The sequence below is a fragment of the Scyliorhinus torazame genome, chromosome 16 (assembly GCF_047496885.1).
Source record: "Scyliorhinus torazame isolate Kashiwa2021f chromosome 16, sScyTor2.1, whole genome shotgun sequence".
Lineage (NCBI taxonomy): Eukaryota > Metazoa > Chordata > Chondrichthyes > Carcharhiniformes > Scyliorhinidae > Scyliorhinus > Scyliorhinus torazame.
In genome coordinates this window covers 26010743-26023992 of record NC_092722.1, presented here as the reverse complement: position 1 = coordinate 26023992, position 13250 = coordinate 26010743, and the positions used below count along the sequence as shown (strand labels likewise).

The following is a 13250-nucleotide window of genomic DNA, read 5'->3' as shown; positions in this document are numbered from 1 at the left end:
TGATGATGACCAGATGAACTTTTTTTTTTTTCAAATTAATTTTTGTGGAATTTGTGTTGGGCAGGACACCAAAACGTTTTCATATCTTTCATGCTTTCATGTTCCGGGAAAAATATTGCACTTTTCCGTAGCTCTGTGGTTCACTTTAGACTGGCATTGGTGGCAATAGATTTCCTGCCCACTAATCCAGAAAGGGTGCATAATAGCAGGGGGGAAACATTAGGGCTGAAAAATGGATGAAAGTTGTTTATTTTTAAGAATTGTTCTGCTTTTTGTGAAGTCAGAAGGATTACACTGTAGTTGATTTCAGTGATTCTATTTCTATTTGCCCCTCTCTCTCCTCCTGAATTCATCTACATTGATAGACTGCTCTATTGATATTAGCCATGTACTAATGAATGTACTAATCTTGGGATATGTGACCTAATGTTAAATACTAAATTACCAGTTTCAGTGAAGTAGAGCATTTAACGAGACAAAACCACGACTATTGTTCATGCTTTACAAGTTTCATCTGTCTTTTAAGTGGCATATATTACTCTTGGTCGGTCACGCCAAATGATATTCTGCAGATCTGTACAGCCAGATTATTAAATAAATGCTTTACCAATAATTAAGCAATAATGAATGAGAAGACCTGCTGAATAATTTAAAATATCAATTGTCCTATTGTTCAAACTGTTTGCGAGAACATCTGGTAATATTGTGCTTATATTTTTGAAAAAGTATATAATAATCTACATGCCTTTCTTTTTAATGTGTGCCTTTTGTGTTAATATTTCAGTGAGAATTGTAAATCACATTTATTGTTCTCATTTTCAGACCTTTGTATTTCACATGTTGAATGTTGCCCTTTTAAGCACAGTACTGTAGGATGTATCCTGCACAAGCAAACTAGTGCTGTAGCCCCTTCCCCTCCTCCTGATTTTGTTTTTTAATTCATGGCTAGTATGCTACCTAGATGCAGCCCAGTGAGCACTTAATTGTTTCTGTATACACTGTGATGCTGCTGAGCCTCAGTACTGACTGCAGAGAGCTTTATCCTGCTGTGATGCAACTGTCTTGACTAGTGAGGTCTGGCTAGCATTCTCAAAACATTCCAGTGCTCTTTCTAAGATATGCTGCAGAGTTTTGGATTAATCGTAGGATCTTCAGATAAGTGTTTTCTCATTGAACATTTGTTGATGATGGACAGCATTGCTCCTGAATGACTTGAATAATGGAAGAATTTTAAGAAATGATTAAGTGCAATACGTGGTGATAGGTGACGAGGCTGAAATCTTTCTTCTGGTTTGAAAGAGTTGTTGTTCCGAGTTGCTCCTTTCAGCAGTGTAAGTGATGGGGGTTAAGAATATTGCTGACACTTGAGAAACTACCAATGCTGAAAAAATGAGTAAAATCCTTTGGAGATTCTGCTTTATTCATCAATAAGGAATCTGTACAGGTTGGGTACGTGAACAATGAAGAAGGAGCAAGAAGCATCCGTTCATGAAAAAGGAAATTTGCTGCAAATTTTCTGTGTGCAATTAATGCAATCTTGCTCTCTTCACTGGTTAAAAACTTAGCCATCGACTTTGAGCATTTAATTTCAATTGTTGCAAGAATATCCATCTTATTTTGAGAGTTTTGTCTGCTAGCTGGACTTATTTATTTTCTTCTACACTAAGAAGGCATTTTATAAGCATCCTTCCTGTAAGGTTTGTAATTCTACAGATTGCGACTCTTCAAAGCAAGTATGCAGGTGTCGTTTGTATGTACAGATCACAGTCTGAAGAACAGAAGCACAGACGAGCGACTCAGTCGCCACAATGCAAGTAGCCCCAACTTGGGAAATAAGAGCAAATTCAGAATGGTGGCCATGGTTGCACGGAGCTTAGGACAACTATCGATACAAAACTTGTCATCCACAAGTGATTTAAACACAAAGTACCCAGGGATGAAGTATAGGTATGGAAAAAAAAAACCTTCACTATTTTGGGAAAATGGAGTACTGCATTGCTCTACCTCATAGTAAATTCAATTTAAATGAGTGAAGTATTTTGTAGTTTTCAAAATTATACCTTTTTTGGCAAATAACTCTGCAAAATACTGCTTTCTGTGCATAATGTAGTTAGTAAAATATTAAAAACAAAGTTTATAATTCCCAATTTTATGTAAACTTTTATTTTTATACTTAGTCTAGATAATGTGACAACTCAAGGTGTTGGGAATAGAAACTAGGAAGAGAAGCGAAGCACCTTTTTTATGTGCATAACATATGTTTCTGGTAATGTAATAATGGTAGTTTTAAATTTAAGTGCTCAGGATTTACCTTCAGCCAAATATATAACGTTAATTGCATTCAGCTTAGTTCTCAGTGGCCATTGCTTACGTGGGTGAAGTGGGGAGGAGATAGTGAAAGGTTTAATTTTCCAGCGAAATATAGGAAGTAATTTTAACCCCCAAATTGGGTAGATTTGGGTGGGGTGAGGTGTAAAATAATTAAATATTTCAAATCCTATCTTAGTCACTTTTAGTTTTAATGGACGTGGGCAATCAATTGCTCTCAGAAGACAAGTCTACCATTGAAATGTTTTGAAGAGGCTGCACACCTCCATATGAGCAAGGTTTATTTTGTTTATTTACTGCTGTCAGCCAGGTTTCCTGAGCCTTCTGAAACCAATCTACTGGAAGGAGAGAAGAAAGGCTGGAGTCACAACGCCTTTTAAGCTTTGTTTGTGGGCCAGAAGGAGCATATTTTCTCCCAAGCATAACCGGTTACCCTGTTAAATCATCCAATCCATCGATCTTTTGACTATCATCCTCCCATCAACCTAACTTCCCTGCCACTGTTGAACCCCACAAACCACCATTAAAACTTACTGTTGCTCAGCTGTTCCCTATTGCAGAGCCTACCTTGCCTGACGAGGCATCCAAGCCTGTCAATCAGGCTGGTTGTGGGAATGTAGGAAGAACAAATCAAATGCCACAACTCATCAAAACTCTACAGGAGGCTGTAACCCACAATTCCCCCACTCTAAGACATAAATATTGGAACTATAGAAACTCAAATCTATGCAAGACATTAAATTTTTCCTTCTATTTTATTTTTCCATTCAGAATCATTACATAGAACATAGAAGATTTATGACGGCTCACCTTCTTGAGGGTATTTAGGGATAGATAATAAATGCTGGCCTTGCCGGCAATGTCCACATCCCATGAATTAAATTAGAACAAGGGATTACAGATTCAAACTCGTAACAAGTAACTTTAGAACCAATGTAAGGAAATTCTTTGCACACATACTGGCCAAAGTGTGCAATAAACTTCCAGTTAAAATCATTGAAGAAAACATTGGCTATTGCAATGGTGGAATAACAGGATTTTTCCAAGTGCAGAAACTGAGATAGGACGAGTAGTGCTCTGCATCCTTAATTGTCGTATGAATCAGGCCCTTACTGTTAAAAGCAGCAATGCTGTATAATCTTTCCCAGTTGCTAAACTTTGACTGTCCCCTTTTGATTACATGGCCAAGTTTGCTTGCAAAAAAAAAAAAAATCTGTCTGTTCTTCTGTGGTGGGTGTGTACATTTTATATATTTTCAGAGATTTTTGTGATTCTGCTGTGAAATATCGATTCTTTTGACAAAAGTGGCTCTGAAAAAATCTTGGCATGGTAGGGCAAGGTCTGCTTAATGTAATATTCGTACATGTGGACCAGAAGATCCTCAATAATTTCTGCACCTCAATAATTTCTGCATGAATTTGCTGATCACACTTTGGTCAATATGGTTGTAAAGAAACATTTCCTCACCAGGGGTAACAGTGAGGGAATTACAATTGATTTGTATATCTCTCAGCTAAAGAGGAGAAATACAGCCAGGATTCCTGCTGCTGATCACTATCCAAGACTAAATAATCTGGTAATAATCGAAGTCTAGGCTATTGTACAAAACATGACCATTTTGGTGAGATAATGGAGGACATCTAACATTCATGGAACTCTATTGCATCAGAGGCAAAAGGAGGAAAAATTGGGATAGAAAAAAGACAAGTGTACTTTTAAGCCACCAAGAACGGTGTCCAGCACACAAGAGTTAACTGCGTGATTTTTAACTGCATGAATTGTCTGTTTCTAAAAATGTGACTCTGGATCATCATAAAGCAGTTTTAGTTAAAACAAAATGTCGAACAAATAGTTGCAGTGTGAGTTGTTGCGAAAACCATGATAGCCAAGCTACAACTTTTGGTTTATTTTTGAGAGCACTGAAGTGTTGGTAGCCTATGGCAGTGGTTTTCAAAGTTTTGGTCGCAACTTTCTGATAGGTCACGGGATGTCAAAAAATGGGTTGCCAAAACTGATTTTGCAAATATTTGTTTTTTTTAAATAAAGTACCCAACTTCCCCCCCCCCCCCCCCCCCCCCCCCCCCCAATTAAGGGCAATTTAGCGTGGGCAATTTAGCGTGGCCAATCCACCTACCCTGCATTTCTTTGAGTTGTGGGGGTGAGACCCACGCAGACACGGGAGAATGTGCAAACTCCACACGGACACTGACTGCGTTCGAACCCAGGTCCTCGGCACTGTGTAGGTGTGGGGGGAAGGGAAGGGGCAAGCAAAGGGGAGAAAGGGTAAGGAAAGGTGGATAAGATGGGAGGGGGAGGGGGTAAATATATATAAAGAAAGACAAGAAAGAAAGAAATGGTAAAAGACAGTTGAAATTAAATGGGATGAAAACAAATGGGTCGAGGTAGGGTAGAGCTAATCATGTGAAGTTGTTGAATTCGATGTTGGGACTGGAAGGCTGTAGCGTGCCTAACCGGAAGATGAGATGTTGTTCCTCCAGTTTGCGTTGAGCTTCACTGGAACATTGTAGCAGGCCAAGGACAGACATGTGAGCATGGGAGGAGGGTCTTGTGTTAAAATGGCAAGCAATGGGAAGGCCGGGGTCCTGAATGCACACCGACCGAAGGTGCTCAGCAAAGCGATCACCCAGTCTGCGTTTGGTCTCTGATCTAGAGGAGGCCACATTGGGAGCAGCGAATGCAGTAGACCAAATTGAAAGAGGTGCAAGTGAAACGTTGCTTAACCTGGAATGAGTGTTTTGGGCCTGGGATGTTAAGCATGGAAGAGGTAAAGGGGCAGGTGTTACACCTTCTGCGATTGCATGGGAAGGTGCCATGGGTGATGGGAGAAGTGTTGGGTATGGTGGAAGAGTCGACTAGATTGTCTCGGAGGGAAAGGTCTCTGCGGAATGCTGACAGAGGGAGTGAAGGGAATGTGTGTTTGGTGGTGGCATCACGCTGGAGTTGGCGAAAATGGTAGAGGATTATGCTTTACATACGTAGGCTGGTGGGGTGAAATGTGAGAATGAAAGGGACTCTACTTCTTCTGCGAGGGAGGGGAGGGGGCGAGGGTAGTGGTGCGGGAGATGGACCGCACACTGTTAAGGGCCCTGTCAACAACTGTAGGTGGGAAATCACGGTTGAGGAAGAAGGAACACATTTTCAAAGCACCATTTTGGAAAGTGGCATCATTGGAACAAATGCGAAGGAGCTGAGAGAAAGGGATGGAGTCCTCACAGGGTGTAGGGTGTGAAGAGCTGTAGTCCAGATAACTGTGGGAGTCAGTGGGCTTGTAATGGATATTAATAGATAGTCTGTTGCCGGAAATAGAGACAGAAAGATCAAGGAAGGGAAGGGAAGTGTCTGAGATGGACCAGGTGAAAGTGATGGAGGGGTGGAAACTGGGAGTGAAGTTGATGAATTTTTCCAGGTCCAGACAAGAGCATGAAGATGCACCAAAATGTACCGGTAAAGGAGTTGTGGGAGGGGACCCGGGTAGGCCTGGAACAAGGAATGTTCCACATACCCCATAAAAAGGCAAGCGTAGTGACGCACGATCAATTGCACAAAGACGAGAATTGAATACAACTGAGGCTTTATTACACTAAGATGTGTGGCCTCATACAGCAGCTGGCGAAATGGCTGCTGTGTGGGGAGCACACACATTCATACTCCGCCTACTGGGCGGAGCCGGCAGGCAGGGACTACCCCCGTACAGGACCTTACCACACATCTCCTAATATGTACAACAGTGGTGATTACCACATTCACCCTCTGTTAAAATTGAGTCCGGCGGGGGTGGCGGAGAACTATATACAGAACAAGTTTTAATATACAGAGGCAAAAACATTTTGGAATCCAGTACATGGTGCTTTAACAGTCCCGAACCAGTTACAGGTTTAGCCGGTCCGGGGCCTTGATCTGACGTTGGGAGTGACGCAGTGGTGGCGGCGATTCCGGTGCCGGTCTGGTCCTCGGTGACTCCGGGAGCATGCCAAAATCCTCCTCCCCCTCGGGCGTGGGCAGGGAGAGGACTGATGGTCCCGGGGGGGTTGCTGCTGGGTGCGCCGGGGGAGGGGAGGGTGGCGCCGGGCCGGAGGGGTGTGTGTGTGGGGAACCTGCTGGTGCCAGGTCCCTGAGGGAGACAGTATCCTGGCGGCCGTCGGGGTCTGCTACGTGGGCATACTGGGGGTTAGTGTGGAGTAACTGCACCCATTCAACTAACGGGTCCGCCTTGTGGAGTCGTACGTGCTTACGGAGGAGTGCGGGTCCTGGAGCTGCGAGCCAAGTCGGGAGCGACACCCCGGATGTGGACTTCCTGGGGAAGGCGAAGAGACGTTCATGGGGTGTGTCGTTAGTCGCAGTGCATAGGAGCGACCGAATGGAGTGCAGTGCATTGGGGAGGACCTCCTGCCAGCGGGAGGCTGGGAGATTTCTGTACCGTAGGGCCAGCTGGTCGGCCCTCCAGACCGTCCCGTTCTCCCTCTCCACCTGCCCGTTTCCCCGAGGGTTATAGCTGATCGTCCTGCTGGAGGTGATACCCTGCTGAGCAGGAATTGACGCAGCTCATCACTCATGAATGAGGATCCCCTGTTGCTGTGGATGTAGGTGGGGAAGCCGAACAGAGCGAACATGGTGTTGAGGGCTTTGATGACGGTGGCAGACGTCATGTCGGGGCATGGGATGGCGAAGGGGAATCTGGAGTACTCATCGACCACACTGAGGAAATACGTGTTACGGTCGGTGGAGGGGAGGGGCCCTTTGAAACCCACGCTGAGGCGTTCAAAGGGGCGGGAGGCCTTCACCAGGCGCGCGCGGTCCGGCTGGTAGAAGTGCGGTTTGCACTCCGAACAGACCTCGCAGTCTCTGGTGATTGCCCGTACTTCCTCGACGGAGTAGGGCAAATTGCGGACCTTGATGAAGTGGTACAACCGTGTGACTCCCGGGTGACAAAGGTTGTCGTGCAGAGTCCGGAGACGGTCCACCTGTGCGCTGGTACATGTACCTCGGGATAGGGCATCGGGGGGCTCGTTGAGCTTACCGGGGCGATACAAAATCTCGTAGTTGTAGGTGGAGAGCTCGATCCTCCACCTCAAGATTTTATCGTTTTTGATCTTGCCCCGCTATGTGTTAAACATGAAAGCTACTGACCGTTGGTCAGTGAGGAGAGTGAATCTCCTGCCGGCCAGGTAATGCCTCCAATGCCCCACAGCTTCAACGATAGCCTGGGCCTATTTTTTGACAGAGGAATGTCGAATTTCGGAGGCATGAAGGGTTCGTGAAAAGAATGCCACGGGCCTGCCTGCCTGGTTGAGGGTAGAGGCTAGAGCGATGTCTGATGTGTCGCTCTCCACTTGAAAGGGTAACATCTCGTCGACTGCATGCATCGCGGCCTTGGTGATGTCGGCCCTAATACGGTTGAAGGCCTGTTGAGCCTCGGCCGTCAGGGGGAAAAGAGTGGACTGGATGAGTGGGTGGGCCTTGTCCGCATAGTTTGGGATCCACTGGGCATAGTAAGAAAAGAACCCCAGGCAGCTTTTGACGGCCTTGGGGCAGTGGGGAAGGGGGAGTTCCATGAGGGGGCGCATACGGTCAGGGTCGGGCCCCAGAACTCCGTTCTGGACCACATAGCCGAGGATGGCTAAGCGGTTTGTGCTGAATACGCACTTCTCCTTGTTATAGATGAGGTTTAGGAGAGTGGCGGTGTGGAGAAATTTGGCAAGGTTGGTATCGTGATCCTGCTGATCGTGGCCGCAGATGGTGACATTGTCTAGGTACAGGAAAGTGGCCCGCAGCCCGTACCGGTCGACCATTCGGTCCATCTCCCTTTGGAAGACCGAGACCCCATTGGTGACGCCGAAGGGAAACCTAAGAAAATGGTAGAGGCGGCCATCTGCCTTGAAGGCAGTGTATGGGCGGTCCGCCTTGCGGATGGGGAGCTGGTGGTAGGTGGATTTTAGGTCTACAGTTGAGAAGACCCGGTACTGTGCAATCTGATTGACCATATCAGATATGCGTGGGAGGGGGTACGCGTTGAGCTGCGTGTACCGATTGATGGTCTGGCTGTAGTCCACGACCATTTGGTGTTTCTCCCCAGTTTTCACCACTATCACTTGGGCTCTCCAGGGGCTGTTGCTGGCCTCGATGATGCCTTCCCGAAACAGCCGCTGGACCTCAGACATGATGAAGGTCCTGTCCTGGGTGCTGTACCGTCTGCTCCTGGTGGCGACGGGTTTGCAATCCGGGGTTAGGTTTGCGAATAGGGAAGGTGGGTCGACCTTTAGGGTCGCGAGGCCGCACACAGTAAGGGGTGGTAGGGGCCCACCAAATTTCAATGTTAGGCTCTGGAGGTTGCACTGGAAGTCCAGGCCGAGTACCAGGGCAGCGCAGAGGTTCGGGAGGACGTAGAGGCGGAAGCCGCTGAATTCTACGCCCTGGATCGTGAGTGTGGCTGTACAGTACCCCCGGATCACCACAGAGTGGGACCCGGAGGCCAGGGAGATGCTCTGATTGGCGGGGTGTACCGCGAGGGAGCAGCGCCTTACCGTATCGGGATGGATGAAGCTTTCGGTGCTCTCGGAGTCCAGCAGACAGGAGATCTCGTGCCCATCGATCTTCACGCTTGTCGAGGTGGTGGCTAGATTGTACGGGCGAGACTGGTCAATCGTGACCGAGGCGCGGCTGGTCGTCGCTGGTGTCGGACGATGGGGTGCCCGGGGGTCACGGGTCCTGGTACGATGGTGGCGCCCATGTGCCGTGGGGGAGACAAGGTGGCGGCGCCTGGAAATCCTGAGGTGGACAAGATGGCGGCACCCACGGGCCTCCCGTGGCGGGGGTTGAAAAAGATGGCGACGCCCATGGGCCGCACGTGGTCCAAGGAGGGGAAGATGGCGGTGCCCACTGTCCGTACGCCGGGGGGGGGGGGGGGTGGGCGATCGCAGCGACTGAGCGGGCCTGGCACACCACGGCGAAGTGCCCCTTCTTGCCGCAGGCCTTGCAAAAGGCGCTGCGGGCCGGACAGCGTTGGCGGGGGTGTTTTTGCTGCCCACAGAAGTTTTATCTGGGGTCCCCGGGGTTGGCTGGCTCGCGCGTGGCACAGGCATAGTGGGGCGGCCGTCTGCGGAGTCCACGATGCGTAGGAGGAGTGGACCGCGCGGCCGGGGGTGTAGGCCTGGATATTGCGCGAGGCGATTGTCATCGATAGCGCCAGCTTTTTGGTTTCCGCGAGGTCGAGCGTGGCCCCCTTTAAAAGTCGCTGGCAGATGTGGTCTGACCCTATCCCCGTGACAAAAGCATCCCACATGAGGAGGTTCGAATGTTCCGTGGCCGTGACGGCCTGACAGTCACAGTCTCTGACCAGGGGAATTAAAGCACGCCAGAAATCTTCTACGGACTCACCAGGGAGCTGACTACGAGTAGAGAGTATGTGTCTGGCGAAGAGCGTGTTCGTCCGCTGGGCGTATTTCTCTTTCAGTAGCGCCATGGCTTCATCATAGGTCGGCGCGTTCTGGATAAGCGGAAAAACATTGGAGTAGAGGATCTGGATCTTGTGAGCTTCCAGAATTGGGTCTGGTGCAGACCTGATGTAAGCTTCGAAACAAGCCAGCCAATGTTCAAAGTCCTTTTTGGCATTGCTTGATTGCGGATCCAGCTGCAGGCGATCCGGCTTGATGCGGAGGTCCATCTTCTGAAAACTTTAGTGTAATAAATTGATGCACGATCAATTGCACAAAGACGAGAGTTGAATACAATTGAGGCTTTATTACACTAAGATGTGTGGCCTCCTACAGCAGCTGGTGAAATGGCTGCTGTATGGGGAGCGCACATATTTATACTCCGCCTACTGGGCGGAGCCAGCAGGCAGGGACTGCCCCCCGTACCTGTAGTACAGGGCCTTACCACACATCTCCTAATATATACAACAGTGGTGATTACCACACGTAGCTAGGACCCATGCGGGTACCCATTGCTACACCTTTGATTTGGAGAAAATGGGATGAGTGAAAGAAGTTGTCGAGAGATAGAACGGGTTCAGTCAGGTGGAGGAGAGTGGTGGTGGATGGGAATTGTCCAGGCCTCTTTTCGAGAAAGGCTGTTTTGTCCTTGTCTAGAGGCTGTTTGCACCTTTGCATGGTCATGTACCGAGCATCCCCACCACACATGAGCTTCACATATCCCGCCCTGTATCATGTTTTCCCTATCTATAGGCTGCAGGATGCCCCGAGACACCATTACTATTCTCTCAACAGCCCAGTTCAGAGCCCACAAAGCCCAGGAACATCGATTATAAGACAGTCCGACATACCGTGTTGTGCTTTTTTTCTGTGGAGCACACGGCCCTTGCCCTTCCCTGCAGCTGGGGTGCACCATGCTTCCAAAGATTGCTCCTGTTGCATATCTGCTGCACTTCTACACTATCTCCTACCTCTGACTATGGGGTCCACATAGCCCCAGTTACCTGTGACTTCTTTCCATTTCGCAGGAGGAATCTCTGGACTCTGACTCCTGTCTGCAAGTTCCTGAACTAAAATGCGAACGTTCACATAGTTCCCCAAGATGACTAAGGAAAACAGTGACCCTCCCAAACCACCCCACCCCAACTTCTGACTGTCGGTGCGAAACATCCCTAATGTGCCACACTAACTAGCCACCACTCCCATTCCAGAGTCTGTGTGTATCCACTTCCAGGTAACAACGTGGTATCCCTTTGAGCCCCTTGTTAGTGTTTCATGCACCCTTGTCGGGGTCCAGCTTCCCTCCCCTCTTCTCTTCCCTCTTTCCATTGTTCTTCATCCTCCTCCAGCTCCCAGCCCCCTCTGCCTTTCATCATGTCCCTTGCCCTTCCTGCCCCCCTGCACAGTCGAACCTAAGTCGGTAGAAGTGGAGGATTCATGAGTCCCATTGCACAGTGCTGTCTATATCAGACAACTGTTGGGGCACCAAGAGTAGAAGACCCCTGCAGCCCATAATCCCGATGCTGCACTGGACACAGTTGGTCCAAGTGGAGAATCCATGAGTCCCACAGCACAATGCTGTCCATAAAGACAAGCTCAGACAAGGAGGCCATGAACCGGTCTGCCCCAGCAGAGACGTGTTCAGTGCACAGAAGTGACACAGAGCTATAGCACGTCGGCTATGTATATTGCACTCAGCTTGAAGTCTCAAGCGAACTGAGGTTCACCTTGTGCACACCACTCCTTTTCAAACGGATTCGAGGCCAATGTAATTTCCTGCCGGTTGATGTAAGATTGGAAGAGGGACGATTCCATGGGCAACTATTTTATTGAGCATTCATGACATGCAAATTATGTTCACACAACTAGGCAGCGGGAAAACCAAGCTGCCATTAACTCGTCATTGAGAGAATTGCAATGTTTTTACACCAGCGAGTTGTCTCCTTCTAGATTCCCGGCACCCACCTACCACCTGACCCACTGTGGACAGGATGGGAGAGTTCTGCCCTTTCTGTTAGATTTCCTAGGCGTTATAGTACTCTTGGTATATGTTACGGACCACGATGATGTTGAATGCAAGGGTATCCCAAAACCCAGAAGGGTAACTTGGGAACACCGGTTCACAGTGGTGTATGGTTATTTTCTGGTATAAAATGAGGAACGGTGCATAACCCAGTGAGGAACGATAGTCATTTTGTGAACAATTAATGAAGAATATCTATTAACATAAACAAAAACACACAACGAGAAGGACTATAAAACACTGTGCCACTTGAGTAGACTGATGATTGGACACACAATTTTACATGAAATTATCCCTTAGTCCCCAAACCTATGGTACCTGAACTCTGAGACACCCCTTTTCCCAAACAACATCCAATGTTAAGGAACTGAGCTAAATTCAGCAAATAATTGCCACAATTATTACAGGTTAAGGTAGCCATGTCTGGGAAATAGTCTTCAGGTTCAGAGAAGGCAGAAAAATGCTTCTTTCTGGAGATTATGGACGGGATTCTCCGCCCCACCGCGCCACATTTCTGCCTCGACCGGCCGGCAGAATTCTCCGTTACGCCGGTCAGTCAATGGGGTTTCCCATTGTGGGGCAGCCCCATGCCGTCGGGAAACCCCCGGATGTCGGCAAAACGGAGAATCACGCCGGCGGAGAATCCCACCCTATATCTGCAACTTGATGCAGTTCTGGTGCTCCCTCCCTCTTTCCTTAGTTAGAGTTCTACAATTATCCTATTTCTTTTCCTTTGATGTTATTCACCCCCATGGAGTTGGCTTTTGGCAGGTACGTGTCCATTTCCTTATCTTTCCACTTTGAAGTTACCACCTCTATAGCCCTATTGTTTTCTCTCATCACATATGTAAAATACTTGTTTTCAACTGATAGACAAATTTGCATCTCATCATTTCTCCAGAAATCTGTCCCTCATCAACTCCTTGTTTTACTTTGTTTTATAACCTTTTCCCCCAATTCTTAAAACGTCACGGGTTCACAGCCAGCGCACTGTGACCCCTGGGACAGTGGTTTCAAGAGGTCTACTAATGGCCTTCTTTCCACCATATAGACAGTGTAAAGTAAATATAATGCTAATCCCAGACGGTTACTGTAATTTAGCGTGGCCAATCCACCTACCCTGCACATCTTTTGGGTTGTGGGGGCGAAACCCACGCAAACACGGGGAGAATGTGCAAACCCCACACAGACAGTGACCCAGAGCTGGGATCGAACCTGGGACCTCGCCAAGCCACTGATTGGCACCAGCACTGTGTCAGTTTATCCCTGGCCTCCGATCCGGTCCTGCAAGGAATTTGATGAACTGGGGATTGGCCACAGAGGCCCACCATGCTGTTTTTTTTAAATTAAATATTTTATTGAAAATTTTTGGTCAACCAACACAGTACATTGTGCATCCTTTACACAATATTTCACAACACAAATAACAATGACCTATTTTATAAACA

General features: G+C 47.8%; 1 protein-coding gene across 11 annotated transcripts in view; it reads left to right on the top strand.

Moving 5' to 3' along the window:
• Nucleotides 1-13250, top strand: part of kcnab2a (potassium voltage-gated channel subfamily A regulatory beta subunit 2a) — a 341966-nt gene that overhangs the window by 201242 nt on the left and 127474 nt on the right. The gene's annotated exons all lie outside the window — the stretch shown is intronic.